Genomic DNA, 24,388 nt, shown 5'->3' on the forward strand with positions numbered 1-24,388 from the left:
CAGAAGCGGCGGCGGCGACGACGACGACGACGACGACGACGACCGCGAGAGGCTCTGACATATGTGAGAAATACATCTATAAAATGTAATTCAGACTGCCTCGTCCCACCTTATGCTGTACCGCTTTGGCAAAGGCTTTATCTGCGCCATTCGCCTTAATCACATCTGAGAGTAATTCTTAATAAAAGGCACGTCGCTAATTGTTCGTCATCACAGATACTGTTTGCTATACGGCCACGACGCGCAACTGATTTCCAAAATTCGACTTTTTCCTTTGAGGATGGAACTCACGACCCTTGGTTTATTAATCTAGTGCTCTACCACTGAGCTAAATGGGCGCGTCCTAGCGGTACTTTTGCGTACTTCATCCTTACGGTCGTCTGGATCATCAGACTTCAGCTGACAACACTTCATATTACCGACTAATATTTGCAGCTATGGCGACCCATTACTGCTTGGCTACACATCTGACACTTAACCGATGTCCTCTCCAAACAACAACTCTTGCATTTCAGATCATGTCTTTCACACATGTCTACAAATTCACCTTCACCTTCAAATACAGTTTCCTTGCGACTGACAGAGACGTAGGCAAAGTTTAAAGTTGCTATTTCCATTACATCACGTTAATCAGAAAAACGGTAATTTACTTCTGCAGCGGAACAAAATTCCGTTCCGCCCAGCGTGGGTGTCGAACCCACGACCCTGAGATTAAGAGTCTCATGCTCTACCGACTGAGCTAGCCGGGCTGCTTGGGTGAATACTTGCCGGGCAGCACGTCACACGATACTCGTTTGGGTTGGGTGGTCCCATACAGAATCTCTCCATGCTGCCTAATGTTTTCCTAACGTCACACTCGTCACGTACTTCACTTTTATTTCATAATCATTTCTGAGAGGTAAAGTAATTGCATGACAACCTGCAGAGCTAGTGGCGTCAAAATTAACACTCATACTTGATGTGACTCAAAAGGCGAACGAGTTACTTTCCGACGTTGTTTTAGATGTGCAAGTGCCAGTGGAAACTCGCGGTGACGGCACTCTGCCGACCATTTCGCTAGTTAACACCGGTCTTGTAGTGTGTGTTTCAAGCTCAAGAGCATCTCCAAGCAGAAAATGGTCAACAGCAACATTCAGACGGTTTTGTACTGCTCAAATTCTACATTAAAACGGTATGTTTCTTTTTCAGAACTGATAAAACACGAGCGTGACAACATTCGAACCTGTAATCTTTAGATCCGAAGTCCGACGCCTTATCCATTAGGCCACACAGTCACTGACGACCAAGTGCACCTTGTATATGTCTCATCTCGAAACGCTCACACCCCTGATAATTTGTGTTTTCGTTCTACACAGCCGCTGCCCTTGCTCTTTCCCACCCATTCGTTACATTCAACCTCTTACGTGACCGACCAAATATAGACTGGGAAACAAGACCACACACTTTGTGCATACGGAATCGAAGGCAGGGCGTGCCTCGCCGCATTTGCCACGATGGCCATTTGCTACTTCTGCAGAAGCGGCGGCGGCGACGACGACGACGACGACGACGACGACCGCGAGAGGCTCTGACATATGTGAGAAATACATCTATAAAATGTAATTCAGACTGCCTCGTCCCACCTTATGCTGTACCGCTATTGCAAAGGCTTTATCTGCGCCATTCGCCTTAATCACATCTGAGAGTAATTTTTAATAAAAGGCACGTCGCTAATTGTTTGTCATCACAGATACTGTTTGCTATACGGCCGCGACGCGCAACTGATTTCCAAAATTCGACTTCTTCATTTGAGGATGGAACTCACGACCCTTGATTTACTAGTCCAGTGCTCTACCACTGAGCTAAAGGGGCGCGTCCTAGCGGTACTTTTGCGGACTTCGTCCTTACGGTCGTCTGGATCATCAGACTTCAGCTGACAACGCTTCATATTACCAACTAATATTTGCAGCTATGGCGACCCATTACTGCTTGGCTACACATCTGACACGTAACCGATGTCCTCTCCAAACAACAACACTTGCATTTCAGAACATGTCTTTCACACATGTCTACAAAATCACCTTCACCTTCAAATACAGTTTCCTTGCGACTGACAGAGACGTAGGCAAAGTTTAAAGTTGCTATTTCCATTACATCACGTTAATCAGAAAAACGGTAATTTACATCTGCAGCGGAACAAAATTCCGTTCCGCCCAGCGTGGGGCTCGAACCCACGACCCTGAGATTAAGAGTCTCATGCTCTACCGACTGAGCTAGTCGGGTTGCTTCGGTGAATAGTTGCCGGGCAGCACGTCACACAGTACTCGTTTGGGTTGGGTGGTCCCATACAGAATCTCTCCATGCTGCCTAATGTTTTCCTAACGTCACACTCGTCACGTACTTCACTTTTATTTCATAATCATTTCTGAGAGGTAAAGGAATTGCATGACAACCTGCAGAGCTAGTGGCGTCAAAATTAACACTCATACTTGATGTTACTCAAAAGGCGAACGAGTTACTTTCCGACGTTGTTTTAGATGTGCAAGTGCCAGTGGAAACTCGCGGTGACGGCACTCTGCCGACCATTTCGCTAGTTAACACCGGTCTTGTAGTGTGTGTTTCAAGCTCAAGAGCATCTCCAAGCAGAAAATGGTCAACAGCAACATTCAGACGGTTTTGTACTGCTCAAATGCTACATTAAAACGGTATGTTTCTTTTTCAGAACTGATAAAACACGAGCGTGACAACATTCGAACCTGTAATCTTCAGATCCGAAGTCCGACGCCTTATCCATTAGGCCACACAGTCACTGACGACCAAGTGCACCTTGTATATGACTCATCTCGAAACGCTCACACCCCTGCTAATTTGTGTTTTCGTTCTACACAGCCGCTGCCCTTGCTCTTTCCCACCCATTCGTTACATTCAACCTCTTACGTGACCGACCAAATATAGACTGGGAAACAAGACCACACACTTTGTGCATACGGAATCGAAGGCAGGGCGTGCCTTGCCGCATATGCCACGATGGCCATTTGCTACTTCTGCAGAAGCGGCGGCGGCGACGACGACGACGACGACCGCGAGAGGCTCTGACATATGTGAGAAATACATCTATAAAATGTAATTCAGACTGCCTCGTCCCACCTTATGCTGTACCGCTTTGGCAAAGGCTTTATCTGCGCCATTCGCCTTAATCACATCTGAGAGTAATTCTTAATAAAAGGCACGTGGCTAATTGTTCGTCATCACAGATACTGTTTGCTATACGGCCACTACGCGCAACTGATTTCCAAAATTCGACTTTTTCCTTTGAGGATGGAACTCACGACCCTTGGTTTATTAATCTAGTGCTCTACCACTGAGCTAAATGGGCGCGTCCTAGCGGTACTTTTGCGTACTTCATCCTTACGGTCGTCTGGATCATCAGACTTCAGCTGACAACACTTCATATTACCGACTAATATTTGCAGCTATGGCGACCCATTACTGCTTGGCTACACATCTGACACTTAACCGATGTCCTCTCCAAACAACAACTCTTGCATTTCAGATCATGTCTTTCACACATGTCTACAAAATCACCTTCACCTTCAAATACAGTTTCCTTGCGACTGACAGAGACGTAGGCAAAGTTTAAAGTTGCTATTTCCATTACATCACGTTAATCAGAAAAACGGTAATTTACTTCTGCAGCGGAACAAAATTCCGTTCCGCCCAGCGTGGGTGTCGAACCCACGACCCTGAGATTAAGAGTCTCATGCTCTACCGACTGAGCTAGCCGGGCTGCTTGGGTGAATACTTGCCGGGCAGCACGTCACACGGTACTCGTTTGGGTTGGGTGGTCCCATACAGAATCTCTCCATGCTGCCTAATGTTTTCCTAACGTCACACTCGTCACGTACTTCACTTTTATTTCATAATCATTTCTGAGAGGTAAAGTAATTGCATGACAACCTGCAGAGCTAGTGGCGTCAGAATTAACACTCATACTTGATGTGACTCAAAAGGCGAACGAGTTACTTTCCGACGTTGTTTTAGATGTGCAAGTGCTAGTGGAAACTCGCGGTGACGGCACTCTGCCGACCATTTCGCTAGTTAACACCGGTCTTGTAGTGTGTGTTTCAAGATCAAGAGCATCTCCAAGCAGAAAATGGTCAACAGCAACATTCAGACGGTTTCGTACTGCTCAAATGCTACATTAAAACGGTATGTTTCTTATTCAGAAATGATAAAACACGAGCGTGACAGCATTCGAACCTGTAATCTTCAGATCCGAAGTCCGACGCCTTATCCATTAGGCCACACAGTCACTGACGACCAAGTGCAACTTGTATATGACTCATCTCGAAACGCTCACACCCCTGATAATTTGTGTTTTCGTTCTACTCAGCCGCTGCCCTTGCTCTTTCCCACCCATTCGTTACATTCAACCTCTTACGTGACCGACCAAATATAGACTGGGAAACAAGACCACACACTTTGTGCATACGGAATCGAAGGCAGGGCGTGCCTCGCCGCATTTGCCACGATGGACATTTCCTACTTCTGCAGAAGCGGCGGCGGCGACGACGACGACGACGACGACGACGACGACCGCGAGAGGCTCTGACATATGTGAGAAATACATCTATAAAATGTAATTCAGACTGCCTCGTCCCACCTTATGCTGTACCGCTTTCGCAAAGGCTTTATCTGCGCCTTTCGCCTTAATCACATCTGAGAGTAATTCTTAATAAAAGGCATGTCGCTAATTGTTCGTCATCACAGATAGTGTTTGCTATACGGCCACGACGCGCAACTGATTTCCAAAATTCGACTTCTTCCTTTGAGGAAGGAACTCACGAACCTTGATTTACTAGTCCAGTGCTCTACCACTGAGCTAAAGGGGCGCGTCCTAGCGGTACTTTTGCGTACTTCGTCCTTACGGTCGTCTGGATCATCAGACTTCAGCTGACAACACTTCATATTACCGACTATTATTTACAGCTATGGCGACCCATTACTGCTTGGCTACACATCTGACACGTAACCGATGTCCTCTCCAAACAACAACACTTGCATTTCAGAACATGTCTTTCACACATGTCTACAAAATCACCTTCACCTTCAAATACAGTTTCCTTGCGACTGACAGAGACGTAGGCAAAGTTTAAAGTTGCTATTTCCATTACATCACGTTAATCAGAAAAACGGTAATTTACATCTGCAGCGGAACAAAATTCCGTTCCGCCCAGCGTGGGGCTCGAACCCACGACCCTGAGATTGAGAGTCTCATGCTCTACCGACTGAGAGAGCCGGGCTGCTTGGGTGAATACTTGCCGGGCAGCACGTCACAAAGTACTCGTTTGGGTTGGGTGGTCCCATACAGAATCTCTCCATGCTGCCTAAAAATTTCCTAACGTCACACTCGTCACGTACTTCACTTTTATTTCATAATCATTTCTGAGAGGTAAAGGAATAGCATGACAACCTGCATAGCTAGTGGCGTCAAAATTAACACTCATACTTGATGTGACTCAAAAGGCGAACGAGTTACTTTCCGACGTTGTTTTAGATGTGCAAGTGCTAGTGGAAACTCGCGGTGACCTCACTCTGCCGACCATTTCGCTAGTTAACACCGGTCTTGTAGTGTGTGTTTCAAGCTCAAGAGCATCTCCAAGCAGAAAATGGTCAACAGCAACATTCAGACGGTTTCGTACTGCTCAAATGCTACATTAAAACGGTATGTTTCTTATTCAGAAATGATAAAACACGAGCGTGACAGCATTCGAACCTGTAATCTTCAGATCCGAAGTCCGACACCTTATCCATTAGGCCACACAGTCACTGACGACCAAGTGCAACTTGTATATGACTCATCTCGAAACGCTCACACCCCTGATAATTTGTGTTTTCGTTCTACTCAGCCGCTGCCCTTGCTCTTTCCCACCCATTCGTTACATTCAACCTCTTACGTGACCGACCAAATATAGACTGGGAAACAAGACCACACACTTTGTGCATGCGGAATCGAAGGCAGGGCGTGCCTCGCCGCATTTGCCACGATTGACATTTGCTACTTCTGCAGAAGCGGCGGCGGCGGCGGCGGCGACGACGACGACGACGACGACGACGACGACGACGACGACGACTACGACGACGACCGCGAGAGGCTCTGACATATGTGAGAAATACATCTATAAAATGTAATTCAGACTGCCTCGTCCCACCTTATGCTGTACCGCTTTCGCAAAGGCTTTATCTGCGCCTTTCGCCTTAATCACATCTGAGAGTAATTCTTAATAAAAGGCATGTCGCTAATTGTTCGTCATCACAGATAGTGTTTGCTATACGGCCACGACGCGCAACTGATTTCCAAAATTCGACTTCTTCCTTTGAGGAAGGAACTCACGACCCTTGATTTACTAATCCAGTGCTCTACCACTGAGCTGAAGGGGCGCGTCCTAGCGGTACTTTTGCGTACTTCGTCCTTACGGTCGTCTGGATCATCAGACTTCAGCTGACAACACTTCATATTACCGACTATTATTTACAGCTATGGCGACCCACTACTGCTTGGCTACACATCTGACACGTAACCGATGCCCTCTCCAAACAACAACACTTGCATTTCAGAACATGTCTTTCACACATGTCTACAAAATCACCTTCACCTTCAAATACAGTTTCCTTGCGACTGACAGAGACGTAGGCAAAGTTTAAAGTTGCTATTTCCATTACATCACGTTAATCAGAAAAACGGTAATTTACATCTGCAGCGGAACAAAATTCCGTTCCGCCCAGCGTGGGGCTCGAACCCACGACCCTGAGATTGAGAGTCTCATGCTCTACCGACTGAGAGAGCCGGGCTGCTTGGGTGAATACTTGCCGGGCAGCACGTCACAAAGTACTCGTTTGGGTTGGGTGGTCCCATACAGAATCCCTCCATGCTGCCTAAAGTTTTCCTAACGTCACACTCGTCACGTACTTCACTTTTATTTCATAATCATTTCTGAGAGGTAAAGGAATTGCATGACAACCTGCAGAGCTAGTGGCGTCAAAATTAACACTCATACTTGATGTGACTCAAAAGGCGAACGAGTTACTTTCCGACGTTGTTTTAGATGTGCAAGTGCTAGTGGAAACTCGCGGTGACGGCACTCTGCCGACCATTTCGCTAGTTAACACCGGTCTTGTAGCGTGTGTTTCAAGCTCAAGAGCATCTCCAAGCAGAAAATGGTCAACAGCAACATTCAGACGGTTTCGTACTGCTCAAATGCTACATTAAAACGGTATGTTTCTTATTCAGAAATGATAAAACACGAGCGTGACAGCATTCGAACCTGTAATCTTCAGATCCGAAGTCCGACGCCTTATCCATTAGGCCACACAGTCACTGACGACCAAGTGCAACTTGTATATGACTCATCTCGAAACGCTCACACCCCTGATAATTTGTGTTTTCGTTCTACTCAGCCGCTGCCCTTGCTCTTTCCCACCCATTCGTTACATTCAACCTCCAAATATAGACTGGGAAACAAGACCACACACTTTGTGCATACGGAATCGAAGGCAGGGCGTGCCTCGCCGCATTTGCCACGATGGCCATTTGCTACTTCTGCAGAAGCGGCGGCGGCGACGACGACGACGACGACGACGACGACGACGACGACGACGACGACGACCGCGAGAGGCTCTGACATATGTGAGAAATACATCTATAACATGTAATTCAGACTGCCTCGTCCCACCTTATGCTGTACCGCTTTCGCAAAGGCTTTATCTGCGCCATTCGCCTTAATCACATCTGAGAGTAATTCTTAATAAAAGGCATGTCGCTAATTGTTCGTCATCACAGATACTGTTTGCTATACGGCCACGACGCGCAACTGATTTCCAAAATTCGACTTCTTCCTTTGAGGATGGAACTCACGACCCTTGATTTACTAGTCCAGTGCTCTACCACTGAGCTGAAGGGGCGCGTCCTAGCGGTACTTTTGCGTACTTCGTCCTTACGGTCGTCTGGATCATCAGACTTCAGCTGACAACACTTCATATTACCGACTATTATTTACAGCTATGGCGACCCATTACTGCTTGGCTACACATCTGACACGTAACCGATGTCCTCTCCAAACAACAACACTTGCATTTCAGAACATGTCTTTCACACATGTCTACAAAATCACCTTCACCTTCAAATACAGTTTCCTTGCGACTGACAGAGACGTAGGCAAAGTTTAAAGTTGCTATTTCCATTACATCACGTTAATCAGAAAAACGGTAATTTACATCTGCAGCGGAACAAAATTCCGTTCCGCCCAGCGTGGGGCTCGAACCCACAACCCTGAGATTAAGAGTCTCATGCTCTACCGACTGAGCTAGCTGGGCTGCTTGGGTGAATACTTGCCGGGCAGCACGTCACACAGTACTCGTTTGGGTTGGGTGGTCCCATACAGAATCTCTCCATGCTGCCTAATGTTTTCCTAACGTCACACTCGTCACGTACTTCACTTTTATTTCATAATCATTTCTGAGAGGTAAAGGAATTGCATGACAACCTGCAGAGCTAGTGGCGTCAAAATTAACACTCATACTTGATGTGACTCAAAAGGCGAACGAGTTACTTTCCGACGTTGTTTTAGATGTGCAACTGCTAGTGGAAACTCGCGGTGACGGCACTCTGCCGACCATTTCGCTAGTTAACACCGGTCTTGTAGTGTGTGTTTCAAGCTCAAGAGCATCTCCAAGCAGAAAATGGTCAACAGCAACATTCAGACGGTTTCGTACTGCTCAAATGCTACATTAAAACGGTATGTTTCTTATTCAGAAATGATAAAACACGAGCGTGACAGCATTCGAACCTGTAATCTTCAGATCCGAAGTCCGACGCCTTATCCATTAGGCCACACAGTCACTGACGACCAAGTGCAACTTGTATATGACTCATCTCGAAACGCTCACACCCCTGATAATTTGTGTTTTCGTTCTACTCAGCCGTTGCCCTTGCTCTTACCCACCCATTCGTTACATTCAACCTCTTACGTGACCGACCAAATATAGACTGGGAAACAAGACCACACACTTTGTGCATACGGAATCGAAGGCAGGGCGTGCCTCGCCGCATTTCCCACGATGGCCATTTGCTACTTCTGCAGAAGCGGCGGCGGCGACGACGACGACGACGACGACGACCGCGAGAGGCTCTGACATATGTGAGAAATACATCTATAAAATGTAATTCAGACTGCCTCGTCCCACCTTATGCTGTACCGCTTTCGCAAAGGCTTTATCTGCGCCATTCGCCTTAATCACATCTGAGAGTAATTCTTAATAAAAGGCATGTCGCTAATTGTTCGTCATCACAGATACTGTTTGCTATACGGCCACGACGCGCAACTGATTTCCAAAATTCGACTTCTTCCTTTGAGGATGGAACTCACGACCCTTGATTTACTAGTCCAGTGCTCTACCACTGAGCTAAAGGGGCGCGTCCTAGCGGTACTTTTGCGTACTTCGTCCTTACGGTCGTCTGGATCATCAGACTTCAGCTGACAACACTTCATATTACCGACTATTATTTACAGCTATGGCGACCCATTACTGCTTGGCTACACATCTGACACGTAACCGATGTCCTCTCCAAACAACAACACTTGCATTTCAGAACATGTCTTTCACACATGTCTACAAAATCACCTTCACCTTCAAATACAGTTTCCTTGCGACTGACAGAGACGTAGGCAAAGTTTAAAGTTGCTATTTCCATTACATCACGTTAATCAGAAAAACGGTAATTTACATCTGCAGCGGAACAAAATTCCGTTCCGCCTGGCGTGGGGCTCGAACCCACGACCCTGAGAATAAGAGTCTCATGCTCTACCGACTGAGCTAGCCGGGCTGCTTGGGTGAATACTTGCCGGGCAGCACGTCACACAGTACTCGTTTGGGTTGGGTGGTCCCATACAGAATCTCTCCATGCTGCCTAATGTTTTCCTAACGTCACACTCGTCACGTACTTCACTTTTATTTCATAATCATTTCTGAGAGGTAAAGGAATTGCATGACAACCTGCAGAGCTAGTGGCGTCAAAATTAACACTCATACTTGATGTGACTCAAAAGGCGAACGAGTTACTTTCCGACGTTGTTTTAGATATGCAACTGCTAGTGGAAACTCGCGGTGACGGCACTCTGCCGACCATTTCGCTATTTAACACCGGTCTTGTAGCGTGTGTTTCAAGCTCAAGAGCATCTCCAAGCAGAAAATGGTCAACAGCAACATTCAGACGGTTTCGTACTGCTCAAATGCTACATTAAAACGGTATGTTTCTTATTCAGAAATGATAAAACACGAGCGTGACGGCATTCGAACCTGTAATCTTCAGATCCGATGTCCGACGCCTTATCCATTAGGCCACACAGTCACTGACGACCAAGTGCACCTTGTATATGACTCATCTCGAAACGCTCACATCCCTGATAATTTGTGTTTTCGTTCTACACAGCCGCTGCCCTTGCTCTTTCCCACCCATTCGTTACACTCAACCTCTTACGTGACCGACCAAATATAGACTGGGAAACAAGACCACACACTTTGTGCATACGGAATCGAAGGCAGGGCGTGCCTCGCCGCATTTGCCACGATGGCCATTTGCTACTTCTGCAGAAGCGGCGGCGGCGACGACGACGACGACGACGACCGCGAGAGGCTCTGACATATGTGAGAAATACATCTATAAAATGTAATTCAGACTGCCTCGTCCCACCTTATGCTGTACCGCTTTCGCAAAGGCTTTATCTGCGCCATTCGCCTTAATCACATCTGAGAGTAATTCTTAATAAAAGGCATGTCGCTAATTGTTCGTCATCACAGATACTGTTTGCTATACGGCCACGACGCGCAACTGATTTCCAAAATTCGACTTCTTCCTTTGAGGATGGAACTCACGACCCTTGATTTACTAGTCCAGTGCTCTACCACTGAGCTAAACGGGCGCGTCCTAGCGGTACTTTTGCGTACTTCGTCCTTACGGTCGTCTGGATCATCAGACTTCAGCTGACAACACTTCATATTACCGACTATTATTTACAGCTATGGCGACCCATTACTGCTTGGCTACACATCTGACACGTAACCGATGTCCTCTCCAAACAACAACACTTGCATTTCAGAACATGTCTTTCACACATGTCTACAAAATCACCTTCACCTTCAAATACAGTTTCCTTGCGACTGACAGAGACGTAGGCAAAGTTTAAAGTTGCTATTTCCATTACATCACGTTAATCAGAAAAACGGTAATTTACATCTGCAGCGGAACAAAATTCCGTTCCGCCCGGCGTGGGGCTCGAACCCACGACCCTGAGATTAAGAGTCTCATGCTCTACCGACTGAGCTAGCCGGGCTGCTTGGGTGAATACTTGCCGGGCACCACTTCACACAGTACTCGTTTGGGTTGGGTGGTCCCATACAGAATCTCTCCATGCTGCCTAATGTTTTCCTAACGTCACACTCGTCACGTACTTCACTTTTATTTCATAATCATTTCTGAGAGGTAAAGGAATTGCATGACAACCTGCAGAGCTAGTGGCGTCAAAATTAACACTCATACTTGATGTGACTCAAAAGGCGAACGAGTTACTTTCCGACGTTGTTTTAGATATGCAACTGCTAGTGGAAACTCGCGGTGACGGCACTCTGCCGACCATTTCGCTAGTTAACACCGGTCTTGTAGCGTGTGTTTCAAGCTCAAGAGCATCTCCAAGCAGAAAATGGTCAACAGCAACATTCAGACGGTTTCGTACTGCTCAAATGCTACATTAAAACGGTATGTTTCTTATTCAGAAATGATAAAACACGAGCGTTACAGCATTCGAACCTGTAATCTTCAGATCCGAAGTCCGACGCCTTATCCATTAGGCCACACAGTCACTGACGACCAAGTGCACCTTGTATATGACTCATCTCGAAACGCTCACACCCCTGATAATTTGTGTTTTCGTTCTACACAGCCGCTGCCCTTGCTCTTTCCCACCCATTCGTTACATTCAACCTCTTACGTGACCGACAAAATATAGACTGGGAAACAAGACCACACACTTTGTGCATACGGAATCGAAGGCAGGGCGTGCCTCGCCGCATTTGCCACGATGGCCATTTGCTACTTCTGCAGAAGCGGCGGCGGCGACGACGACGACGACGACGACGACGACGACGACGACGACCGCGAGAGGCTCTGACATATGTGAGAAATACATCTATAAAATGTAATTCAGACTGCCTCGTCCCACCTTATGCTGTACCGCTTTCGCAAAGGCTTTATCTGCGCCTTTCGCCTTAATCACATCTGAGAGTAATTCTTAATAAAAGGCATGTCGCTAATTGTTCGTCATCACAGATACTGCCGGGCAGCACGTCACACAGTACTCGTTTGGGTTGGGTGGTCCCATACAGAATCTCTCCATGCTGCCTAATGTTTTCCTAACGTCACACTCGTCACGTACTTCACTTTTATTTCATAATCATTTCTGAGAGGTAAAGGAATTGCATGACAACCTGCAGAGCTAGTGGCGTCAAAATTAACACTCATACTTGATGTGACTCAAAAGGCGAACGAGTTACTTTCCGACATTGTTTTAGATGTGCAACTGCTAGTGGAAACTCGTGGTGACGGCACTCTGCCGACCATTTCGCTACTTAACACCGGTCTTGTAGTGTGTGTTTCAAGCTCAAGAGGATCTCCAAGCAGAAAATGGTCAACAGCAACATTCAGACGGTTTCGTACTGCTCAAATGCTACATTAAAACGGTATGTTTCTTATTCAGAAATGATAAAACACGAGCGTGACGGCATTCGAACCTGTAATCTTCAGATCCGATGTCCGACGCCTTATCCATTAGGCCACACAGTCACTGACGACCAAGTGCACCTTGTATATGACTCAACTCGAAACGCTCACATCCCTGATAATTTGTGTTTTCGTTCTACACAGCCGCTGCCCTTGCTCTTTCCCACCCATTCGTTACACTCAACCTCTTACGTGACCGACCAAATATAGACTGGGAAACAAGACCACACACTTTGTGCATACGGAATCGAAGGCAGGGCGTGCCTCGCCGCATTTGCCACGATGGCCATTTGCTACTTCTGCAGAAGCGGCGGCGGCGACGACGACGACGACGACGACGACCGCGAGAGGCTCTGACATATGTGAGAAATACATCTATAAAATGTAATTCAGACTGCCTCGTCCCACCTTATGCTGTACCGCTTTCGCAAAGGCTTTATCTGCGCCATTCGCCTTAATCACATCTGAGGGTAATTCTTAATAAAAGGCATGTCGCTAATTGTTCGTCATCACAGATACTGTTTGCTATACGGCCACGACGCGCAACTGATTTCCAAAATTCGACTTCTTCCTTTTAGGATGGAACTCACGACCCTTGATCTACTAGTCCAGTGCTCTACCACTGAGCTAAAGGGGCGCGTCCTAGCGGTACTTTTGCGTACTTCGTCCTTACGGTCGTCTGGATCATCAGACTTCAGCTGACAACACTTCATATTACCGACTATTATTTACAGCTATGGCGACCCATTACTGCTTGGCTACACATCTGACACGTAACCGATGTCCTCTCCAAACAACAACACTTGCATTTCAGAACATGTCTTTCACACATGTCTACAAAATCACCTTCACCTTCAAATACAGTTTCCTTGCGACTGACAGAGACGTAGGCAAAGTTTAAAGTTGCTATTTCCATTACATCACGTTAATCAGAAAAACGGTAATTTACATCTGCAGCGGAACAAAATTCCGTTCCGCCCGGCGTGGGGCTCGAACCCACGACCCTGAGATTAAGAATCTCATGCTCTACCGACTGAGCTAGCCGGGCTGCTTGGGTGAATACTTGCCGGGCAGCACGTCACACAGTACTCGTTTGGGTTGGGTGGTCCCATACAGAATCTCTCCATGCTGCCTAATGTTTTCCTAACGTCACACTCGTCACGTACTTCACTTTTATTTCATAATCATTTCTGAGAGGTAAAGGAATTGCATGACAACCCGCAGAGCTAGTGGCGTCAAAATTAACACTCATACTTGATGTGACTCAAAAGGCGAACGAGTTACTTTCCGACGTTGTTTTAGATATGCAACTGCTAGTGGAAACTCGTGGTGACGGCACTCTGCCGACCATTTCGCTAGTTAACAACGGTCTTGTAGCGTGTGTTTCAAGCTCTAGAGCATCTCCAAGCAGAAAATGGTCAACAGCAACATTCAGACGGTTTCGTACTGCTCAAATGCTACATTAAAACGGTATGTTTCTTATTCAGAAATGATAAAACACGAGCGTGACAGCATTCGAACCTGTAATCTTCAGATCCGAAGTCCGACGCCTTATCCATTAGGCCACACAGTCACTGACGACCAAGTGCACCTTGTATATGACTCATCTCGAAACGCTCACACCCCTGATAATTTGTGTTTTCGTTCTACACAGCCGCTGCCCTTGCTCTTTCCCACCCATTCGTTACATTCAACCTCTTACGTGACCGACCAAATATAGACTGGGAAACAAGACCACACACTTTGTGCATACGGAATCGAAGGCAGGGCGTGCCTCGCCGCATTTGCCACGATGGCCATTTGCTACTTCTGCAGAAGCGGCGGCGGCGACGACGACGACGACGACGACGACCGCGAGAGGCTCTGACATATGTGAGAAATACATCTATAAAATGTAATTCAGACTGCCTCGTCCCACCTTATGCTGTACCGCTTTCGCAAAGGCTTTATCTGCGCCATTCGCCTTAATCACATCTGAGAGTAATTCTTAATAAAAGGCATGTCGCTAATTGTTCGTCATCACAGATACTGTTTGCTATACGGCCACGACGCGCAACTGATTTCCAAAATTCGACTTCTACCTTTGAGGATGGAACTCACGACCCTTGATTTACTAGTCCAGTGCTCTACCACTGACCTAAACGGGCGCGTCCTAGCGGTACTTTTGCGTACTTCGTCCTTACGGTCGTCTGGATCATCAGACTTCAGCTGACAACACTTCATATTACCGACTATTATTTACAGCTATGGCGACCCACTACTGCTTGGCTACACATCTGACACGTAACCGATGTCCTCTCCAAACAACAACACTTGCATTTCAGAACATGTCTTTCACACATGTCTACAAAATCACCTTCACCTTCAAATACAGTTTCCTTGCGACTGACAGAGACGTAGGCAAAGTTTAAAGTTGCTATTTCCATTACATCACGTTAATCAGAAAAACGGTAATTTACATCTGCAGCGGAACAAAATTCCGTTCCGCCCAGCGTGGGGCTCGAACCCACGACCCTGAGATTAAGAGTCTCATGCTCTACCGACTGAGCTAGCCGGGCTGCTTCGGTGAATACTTGCCGGGCAGCACGTCACACAGTACTCGTTTGGGTTGGGTGGTCCCATACAGAATCTCTCCATGCTGCCTAATGTTTTCCTAACGTCACACTCGTCACGTACTTCACTTTTATTTCATAATCATTTCTGAGAGGTAAAGGAATTGCATGACAACCTGCAGAGCTAGTGGCGTCAAAATTAACACTCATACTTGATGTGACTCAAAAGGCGAACGAGTTACTTTCCGACGTTGTTTTAGATGTGCAACTGCTAGTGGAAACTCGTGGTGACGGCACTCTGCCGACCATTTCGCTAGTTAACACCGGTCTTGTAGTGTGTGTTTCAAGCTCAAGAGCATCTCCAAGCAGAAAATGGTCAACAGCAACATTCAGACGGTTTCGTACTGCTCAAATGCTACATTAAAACGGTATGTTTCTTATTCAGAAATGATAAAACACGAGCGTGACAGCACTCGAACCTGTAATCTTCAGATCCGAAGTCGGACGCCTTATCCATTAGGCCACACAGTCACTGACGACCAAGTGCAACTTGTATATGACTCATCTCGAAACGCTCACACCCCTGATAATTTGTGTTTTCGTTCTACACAGCCGCTGCCCTTGCTCTTTCCCACCCATTCGTTACATTCAACCTCTTACGTGACTGACCAAATATAGACTGGGAAACAAGACCACACACTTTGTGCATACGGAATCGAAGGCAGGGCGTGCCTCGCCGCATTTGCCACGATGGCCATATGCTACTTCTGCAGAAGCGGCGGCGGCGGCGACGACGACGACGACGACGACTACGACGACGACGACCGCGAGAGGCTCTGACATATGTGAGAAATACATCTATAAAATGTAATTCAGACTGCCTCGTCCCACCTTATGCTGTACCGCTTTCGCAAAGGCTTTATCTGCGCCATTCGCCTTAATCACATCTGAGAGTAATTCTTAATAAAAGGCATGTCGCTAATTGTTCGTCATCACAGATACTGTTTGCTATACGGCCACAACGCGCAACTGATTTCCAAAATTCGACTTCTTCCTTTGAGGATGGAACTCACGACCCTTGATTTACTAGTCCAGTGCTCTACCACTGACCTAAACGGGCGCGTCATAGCGGTACTTTTGCGTACTTCGTCCTTACGGTCGTCTGGATCATCAGACTTCAGCTGACAACACTTCATATTACCGACTATTATTTACAGCTATGGCGACCCACTACTGCTTGGCTACACATCTGACACGTAACCGATGTCCTCTCCAAACAACAACACTTGCATTTCAGAACATGTCTTTCACACATGTCTACAAAATCACCTTCACCTTCAAATACAGTTTCCTTGCGACTGACAGAGACGTAGGCAAAGTTTAAAGTTGCTATTTCCATTACATCACGTTAATCAGAAAAACGGTAATTTACATCTGCAGCGGAACAAAATTCCGTTCCGCCCAGAGTGGGGCTCGAACCCACGACCCTGAGATTAAGAGTCTCATGCTCTACCGACTGAGCTAGCCGGGCTGCTTCGGTGAATACTTGCCGGGCAGCACGTCACACAGTACTCGTTTGGGTTGGGTGGTCCCATACAGAATCTCTCCATGCTGCCTAATGTTTTCCTAACGTCTCACTCGTCACGTACTTCACTTTTATTTCATAATCATTTCTGAGAGGTAAAGGAATTGCATGACAACCTGCAGAGCTAGTGGCGTCAAAATTAACACTCATACTTGATGTGACTCAAAAGGCGAACGAGTTACTTTCCGACGTTGTTTTAGATGTGCAACTGCTAGTGGAAACTCGTGGTGACGGCACTCTGCCGACCATTTCGCTAGTTAACACCGGTCTTGTAGTGTGTGTTTCAAGCTCAAGAGCATCTCCAAGCAGAAAATGGTCAACAGCAACATTCAGACGGTTTCGTACTGCTCAAATGCTACATTAAAACGGTATGTTTCTTATTCAGAAATGATAAAACACGAGCATGACAGCACTCGAACCTGTAATCTTCAGATCCGAAGTCCGACGCCTTATCCATTAGGACACACAGTCACTGACGACCAAGTGCACCTTGTATATGACTCATCTCGAAACGCTCACACCCCTGATAATTTGTGTTTTCGTTCTACACAGCCGCTGCCCTTGCTCTTTCCCACCCATTCGTTACATTCAACCTCTTACGTGACCGACCAAATATAGACTGGGAAACAAGACCACACACTTTGTGCATACGGAATCTAAGGCAGGGCGTGCCTCGCCGCATTTGCCACGATGGCCATATGCTACTTCTGCAGAAGCGGCGGCGGCGGCGACGACGACGACGACGACGACGACGACGACGACGACGACGACGACGACGACGGCGACGACCGCGAGAGGCTCTGACATATGTGAGAAATACATCTATAAAATGTAATTCAGACTGCCTCGTCCCACCTTATGCTGTACCGCTTTCGCAAAGGCTTTATCTGCGCCATTCGCCTTAATCACATCTGAGAGTAATTCTTAATAAAAGGCATGTCGCTAATTGTTCGTCATCACAGATACTGTTTGCTATACGGCCACGACGCGCAACTGATTTCCAAAATTCGACTTCTTCCTTTGAGGATGGAACTCACGATCCTTGGTTAAATAGTCCACTGCTCTACCACTGAGCTAAAGAGGCGCGGCCTAGCGGTACTTTTGAGTACTTCGTCCTTACGGTCGTCTGGATCATCAGATTTCAGCTGACAACACTTCATAATACCGACTAATATTTGCAGCTATGGCGACCCATTACTGCTTGGCTACACATCTGACACGTAACCGATGTCCTCTCCAAACAACAACACTTGCATTTCAGAACATGTCTTTCACACATGTCTACAAAATCACCTTCACCTTCAAATACAGTTTCCTTGCGACTGACAGAGACGTAGGCAAAGTTTAAAGTTGCTATTTCCATTACATCACGTTAATCAGAAAAACAGTAATTTACATCTGCAGCGGAACAAAATTCCGTTCCGCCCAGCGTGGGGCTCGAACCCACGACCCTGAGATTAAGAGTCTCATGCTCTACCAACTGAGCTAGCCGGGCTGCTTCGGTGAATACTTGCCGGGCAGCACGTCACACAGTACTCGTTTGGGTTGGGTGGTCCCATACAGAATCTCTCCATGCTGCCTAATGTTTTCCTAACGTCACACTCGTCACGTACTTCACTTTTATTTCATAATCATTTCTGAGAGGTAAAGGAATTGCATGACAACCTGCAGAGCTAGTGGCGTCAAAATTAACACTCATACTTGATGTGACTCAAAAGGCGAACGAGTTAGTTTCCGACGTTGTTTTAGATGTGCAAGTGCTAGTGGAAACTCGCGGTGACGGCACTCTGCCGACCATTTCGCTAGTTAACACCGGTCTTGTAGTGTGTGTTTCAAGCTCAAGAGCATCTCCAAGCAGAAAATGGTAAACAGCAACATTCAGACGGTTTCGTACTGCTCAAATGCTACATTAAAACGGTATGTTTCTTATTCAGAAATGATAAAACACGAGCGTGAAAGCATTCGAACCAGTAATCTTCAGATCCGAAGTCCGACGCCTTATCCATTAGGCCACACAGTCACTGACGACCAATTGCAACTTGTATATGACTTATCTCGAAACGCTCACACCCCTGATAATTTGTGTTTTCGTTCTACACAGCCGCTGCCCTTGCTCTTTCCCACCCATTCGTTACATTCAACCTCTTACGTGACCGACCAAATATAGACTGGGAAACAAGACCACACACTTTGTGCATACGGAATCGAAGGCAGGGCGTGCCTCGCCGCATTTGCCACGATGGCCATTTGCTACTTCTGCAGAAGCGGCGGCGGCGGCGACGACGACGACGACGACGACGACGACGACGACGACGACGACCGCGAGAGGCTCTGACATATGTGAGAAATACATCTATAAAATGTAATTCAGACTGCCTCGTCCCACCTTATGCTGTACCGCTTTGGCAAAGGCTTTATCTGCTCCATTCGCCTTAATCACATCTGAGAGTAATTCTTAATAAAAGGCATGTCGCTAATTGTTCGTCATCACAGATACTGTTTGCTATACGGCCACGACGCGCAACTGATTTCCAAAATTCGACTTCTTCCTTTGAGGATGGAACTCACGAACCTTGGTTTACTAGTGCAGTGCTCTACCACTGAGCTAAAGGGGCGCGTCCTAGCGTTACTTTTGCGTACTTCGTCCTTACGGTCGTCTGGATCATCAGACTTCAGCTGACAACACTTCATATTATTGACTAATATTCGCAGCTATGGCGACCCATTACTGCTTGGCTACACATCTGACGCGTAACCGATGTTCTCTCCAAACAACAACACTTGCATTTCAGAACATGTCTTTCACACATGTCTACAAAATCACCTTCACCTTCAAATACAGTTTCCTTGCGACTGACAGAGACGTAGGCAAAGTTTAATGTTGCTATTTCCATTACATCACGTTAATCAGAAAAACAGTAATTTACATCTGCAGCGGAACAAAATTCCGTTCCGCCCAGCGTGGGGCTCGAACCCTCGACCCTGAGATTAAGAGTCTCATGCTCTACCAACTGAGCTAGCCGGGCTGCTTCGGTGAATACTTGCCGGGCAGCACGTCACACAGTACTCGTTTGGGTTGGGTGGTCCCATACAGAATCTCTCCATGCTGCCTAATGTTTTCCTAACGTCACACTCGTCACGTACTTCACTTTTATTTCATAATCATTTCTGAGAGGTAAAGGAATTGCATGACAACCTGCAGAGCTAGTGGCGTCAAAATTAACACTCATACTTGATGTGACTCAAAAGGCGAACGAGTTACTTTCCGACGTTGTTTTAGATGTGCAAGTGCTAGTGGAAACTCGCGGTGACGGCACTCTGCCGACCATTTCGCTAGTTAACACCGGTCTTGTAGTGTGTGTTTCAAGCTCAAGAGCATCTCCAAGCAGAAAATGGTCAACAGCAACATTCAGACGGTTTCGTACTGCTCAAATGCTACATTAAAACGGTATGTTTCTTATTCAGAAATGATAAAACACGAGCGTGACAGCATTCGAACCTGTACTCTTCAGATCCGAAGTCCGACGCCTTATCCATTAGGCCACACAGTCACTGACGACCAAGTGCAACTAGTATATGACTCATCTCGAAACGCTCACACCCCTGATAATTTGTGTTTTCGTTCTACACAGCCGCTGCCCTTGCTCTTTCCCACCCATTCGTTACATTCAACCTCTTACGTGACCGACCAAATATAGACTGGGAAACAAGACCACACACTTTGTGCATACGGAATCGAAGGCAGGGCGTGCCTGGCCGCATTTGCCACGATGGCCATTTGCTACTTCTGCAGAAGCGGCGGCGGCGGCGACGACGACGACGACGACGACCACGAGAGGCTCTGACATATGTGAGAAATACATCTATAAAATGTAATTCAGACTGCCTCGTCCCACCTTATGCTGTACCACTTTGGCAAAGGCTTTATCTGCGCCATTCGCCTTAATCACATCTGAGAGTAATTCTTAATAAAAGGCATGTCGCTAATTGTTCGTCATCACAGATACTGTTTGCTATACGGCCACGACGCGCAACTGATTTCCAAAATTCGACTTCTTCCTTTGAGGATGGAACTCACGATCCTTGGTTAAATAGTCCACTGCTCTACCACTGAGCTAAAGAGGCGCGGCCTAGCGGTACTTTTGAGTACTTCGTCCTTACGGTCGTCTGGATCATCAGACTTCAGCTGACAACACTTCATATTACCGACTAATATTTGCAGCTATGGCGACCCATTACTGCTTGGCTACACATCTGACACGTAACCGATGTCCTCTCCAAACAACAACACTTGCATTTCAGAACATGTCTTTCACACATGTCTACAAAATCACCTTCACCTTCAAATACAGTTTCCTTGCGACTGACAGAGACGTAGGCAAAGTTTAAAGTTGCTATTTCCATTACATCACGTTAATCAGAAAAACAGTAATTTACATCTGCAGCGGAACAAAATTCCGTTCCGCCCAGCGTGGGGCTCGAACCCTCGACCCTGAGATTAAGAGTTTCATGCTCTACCAACTGAGCTAGCCGGGCTGCTTCGGTGAATACTTGCCGGGCAGCACGTCACACAGTACTCGTTTGGGTTGGGTGGTCCCATACAGAATCTCTCCATGCTGCCTAATGTTTTCCTAACGTCACACTCGTCACGTACTTCACTTTTATTTCATAATCATTTCTGAGAGGTAAAGGAATTGCATGACAACCTGCAGAGCTAGTGGCGTCAAAATTAACACTCATACTTGATGTGACTCAAAAGGCGAACGAGTTACTTTCCGACGTTGTTTTAGATGTGCAACTGCTGGTGGAAACTCGCGTTGACGGCACTCTGCCGACCATTTCGCTAGTTAACATCGGTCTTGTAGTGTGTGTTTCAAGCTCAAGAGCATCTCCAAGCAGAAAATGGTCAACAGCAACATTCAGACGGTTTCGTACTGCTCAAATGCTACATTAAAACGGTATGTTTATTATTCAGAAATGATAAAACACGAGCGTGACAGCATTCGAAACTGTAATCTTCAGATCCGATGTCCGACGCCTTATCCATTAGGCCACACAGTCACTGACGACCAAGTGCACCTTGTATATGACTCATCTCGAAACGGTCACACCCCTGATAATTTGTGTTTTCGTTCTACACAGCCGCTGCCCTTGCTCTTTCCCACCCATTCGTTACATTCAACCTCTTACGTGACCGACCAAATATAGACTGGGAAACAAGACCACACACTTTGTGCATACGGAATCGAAGGCAGGGCGTGCCTCGCCGCATTTGCCACGATGGCCATTTGCTACTTCTGCAGAAGCGGCGGCGGCGACGACGTTGACGACGACGACCTCGAGAGGCTCTGACATATGTGAGAAATACATCTATAAAATGTAATTCAGACTGCCTCGTCCCACCTTATGCTGTACCGCTTTGGCAAAGGCTTTTTCTGCGCCATTCGCCTTAATCACATCTGAGAGTAATTCTTAATAAAAGGCATGTCGCTAATTGTTCGTCATCACAGATACTGTTTGCTATACGGCCACGACGCGCAACTGATTTCCAAAATTCGACTTCTTCCTTTGAGGATGGAACCCACGACCCTTGGTTTACTAGTCCAGTGCTCTACCACTGAGCTAAAGGGGCGCGTCCTAGCGTTACTTTTGCGAACATCGTCCTTACGGTCGTCTGGATCATCAGACTTCAGCTGACAACACTTCATATTATTGACTAATATTTGCAGCTATGGCGATCCATTACTGCTTGGCTACACATCTGACACGTAACCGATGTTCTCTCCAAACAACAACACTTGCATTTCAGAACATGTCTTTCACACATGTCTACAAAATCACCTTCACCTTCAAATACAGTTTTCTTGCGACTGACAGAGACGTAGGCAAAGTTTAAAGTTGCTATTTCCATTACATCACGTTAATCAGAAAAACGGTAATATACATCTGCAGCGGAACAAAATTCCGTTCCGCCCAGCGTGGGGCTCGAACCCACGACCCTGAAATTAAGAGTCTCATGCTGTACAGACTGAGCTAGCCGGGCTGCTTCGGTGAATACTTGCCGGGCAGCACGTCACACAGTACTCGTTTGGGTTGGGTGGTCCCATACAGAATCTCTCCATGCTGCCTAATGTTTTCCTAACGTCACACTCGTCACGTACTTCACTTTTATTTCATAATCATTTCTGAGAGGTAAAGGAATTGCATGACAACCTGCAGAGCTAGTGGCGTCAAAATTAACACTTATACTTGATGTGACTCAAAAGGCGAACGAGTTACTTTCCGACGTTGTTTTAGATGTGCAAGTGCCAGTGGAAACTCGCGGTGACGGCACTCTGCCGACCATTTCGCTAGTTAACACCGGTCTTGTAGTGTGTGTTTCAAGCTCAAGAGCATCTCCAAGCAGAAAATGGTCAACAGCAACATTCAGACGGTTTCGTACTGCTCAAATGCTACTTTAAAACGGTATGTTTCTTATTCAGAAATGATAAAACACGAGCGTGACAGCATTCGAACCTGTAATCTTCAGATCCGAAGTCCGACGCCTTATCCATTAGGACACACAGTCACTGACGACCAAGTGCACCTTGTATATGACTCATCTCGAAACGCTCACACCCCTGATAATTTGTGTTTTCGTTCTACACAGCCGCTGCCCTTGCTCTTTCCCACCCATTCGTTACATTCAACCTCTTACGTGACCGACCAAATATAGACTGGGAAACAAGACCACACACTTTGTGCATACGGAATCGAAGGCAGGGCGTGCCTGGCCGCATTTGCCACGATGGCCATTTGCTACTTCTGCAGAAGCGGCGGCGGCGACGACGACGACGACGACGACGACGACGACGACGACGACCGCGAGAGGCTCTGACATATGTGAGAAATACATCTATAAAATGTAATTCAGACTGCCTCGTCCCACCTTATGCTGTACCGCTTTGGCAAAGGCTTTATCTGCTCCATTCGCCTTAATCACATCTGAGAGTAATTCTTAATAAAAGGCATGTCGCTAATTGTTCGTCATCACAGATACTGTTTGCTATACGGCCACGACGCGCAACTGATTTCCAAAATTCGAATTCTTCCTTTGAGGATGGAACTCACGACCCTTGGTTTACTAGTGCAGTGCTCTACCACTGAGCTAAAGGGGCGCGTCCTAGCGTTACTTTTGCGTACTTCGTCCTTACGGTCGTCTGGATCATCAGACTTCAGCTGACAACACTTCATATTATTGACTAATATTCGCAGCTATGGCGACCCATTACTGCTTGGCTACACATCTGACGCGTAACCGATGTTCTCTCCAAACAACAACACTTGCATTTCAGAACATGTCTTTCACACATGTCTACAAAATCACCTTCACCTTCAAATACAGTTTCCTTGCGACTGACAGCGACGTAGGCAAAGTTTAATGTTGCTATTTCCATTACA

General features: G+C 46.6%; 15 non-coding genes across 15 annotated transcripts; all 15 read right to left on the minus strand.

Annotated features, from left to right (window-relative positions):
• Positions 1-676: 676 nt before the first annotated feature.
• On the minus strand, positions 677-749 carry Trnak-cuu (transfer RNA lysine (anticodon CUU)). Its single transcript has one exon. It is a non-coding gene; the product is annotated as a tRNA-Lys (tRNA).
• A 1,440-nt stretch (positions 750-2,189) lies between these two features.
• On the minus strand, positions 2,190-2,262 carry Trnak-cuu (transfer RNA lysine (anticodon CUU)). Its single transcript has one exon. It is a non-coding gene; the product is annotated as a tRNA-Lys (tRNA).
• A 1,431-nt stretch (positions 2,263-3,693) lies between these two features.
• Trnak-cuu (transfer RNA lysine (anticodon CUU)) lies at positions 3,694-3,766 on the minus strand. The gene has a single exon. It is a non-coding gene; the product is annotated as a tRNA-Lys (tRNA).
• A 1,443-nt stretch (positions 3,767-5,209) lies between these two features.
• Positions 5,210-5,282, minus strand: Trnae-cuc (transfer RNA glutamic acid (anticodon CUC)). Its single transcript has one exon. It is a non-coding gene; the product is annotated as a tRNA-Glu (tRNA).
• A 1,476-nt stretch (positions 5,283-6,758) lies between these two features.
• Trnae-cuc (transfer RNA glutamic acid (anticodon CUC)) lies at positions 6,759-6,831 on the minus strand. Its single transcript has one exon. It is a non-coding gene; the product is annotated as a tRNA-Glu (tRNA).
• A 1,448-nt stretch (positions 6,832-8,279) lies between these two features.
• Trnak-cuu (transfer RNA lysine (anticodon CUU)) lies at positions 8,280-8,352 on the minus strand. The gene has a single exon. It is a non-coding gene; the product is annotated as a tRNA-Lys (tRNA).
• A 1,437-nt stretch (positions 8,353-9,789) lies between these two features.
• Trnak-cuu (transfer RNA lysine (anticodon CUU)) lies at positions 9,790-9,862 on the minus strand. The gene has a single exon. It is a non-coding gene; the product is annotated as a tRNA-Lys (tRNA).
• A 1,434-nt stretch (positions 9,863-11,296) lies between these two features.
• On the minus strand, positions 11,297-11,369 carry Trnak-cuu (transfer RNA lysine (anticodon CUU)). The gene has a single exon. It is a non-coding gene; the product is annotated as a tRNA-Lys (tRNA).
• Positions 11,370-13,786: 2,417 nt separating this feature from the next.
• On the minus strand, positions 13,787-13,859 carry Trnak-cuu (transfer RNA lysine (anticodon CUU)). Its single transcript has one exon. It is a non-coding gene; the product is annotated as a tRNA-Lys (tRNA).
• A 1,437-nt stretch (positions 13,860-15,296) lies between these two features.
• On the minus strand, positions 15,297-15,369 carry Trnak-cuu (transfer RNA lysine (anticodon CUU)). Its single transcript has one exon. It is a non-coding gene; the product is annotated as a tRNA-Lys (tRNA).
• Positions 15,370-16,821: 1,452 nt separating this feature from the next.
• Positions 16,822-16,894, minus strand: Trnak-cuu (transfer RNA lysine (anticodon CUU)). Its single transcript has one exon. It is a non-coding gene; the product is annotated as a tRNA-Lys (tRNA).
• Positions 16,895-18,370: 1,476 nt separating this feature from the next.
• Trnak-cuu (transfer RNA lysine (anticodon CUU)) lies at positions 18,371-18,443 on the minus strand. Its single transcript has one exon. It is a non-coding gene; the product is annotated as a tRNA-Lys (tRNA).
• Positions 18,444-19,901: 1,458 nt separating this feature from the next.
• Trnak-cuu (transfer RNA lysine (anticodon CUU)) lies at positions 19,902-19,974 on the minus strand. Its single transcript has one exon. It is a non-coding gene; the product is annotated as a tRNA-Lys (tRNA).
• Positions 19,975-21,411: 1,437 nt separating this feature from the next.
• On the minus strand, positions 21,412-21,484 carry Trnak-cuu (transfer RNA lysine (anticodon CUU)). Its single transcript has one exon. It is a non-coding gene; the product is annotated as a tRNA-Lys (tRNA).
• Positions 21,485-22,918: 1,434 nt separating this feature from the next.
• Trnak-cuu (transfer RNA lysine (anticodon CUU)) lies at positions 22,919-22,991 on the minus strand. Its single transcript has one exon. It is a non-coding gene; the product is annotated as a tRNA-Lys (tRNA).
• Between the last annotated feature and the right edge of the window lie 1,397 nt (positions 22,992-24,388).

Source organism: Schistocerca gregaria, chromosome 8 (genome assembly GCF_023897955.1).
Source record: "Schistocerca gregaria isolate iqSchGreg1 chromosome 8, iqSchGreg1.2, whole genome shotgun sequence".
Taxonomy (NCBI): domain Eukaryota; kingdom Metazoa; phylum Arthropoda; class Insecta; order Orthoptera; family Acrididae; genus Schistocerca; species Schistocerca gregaria.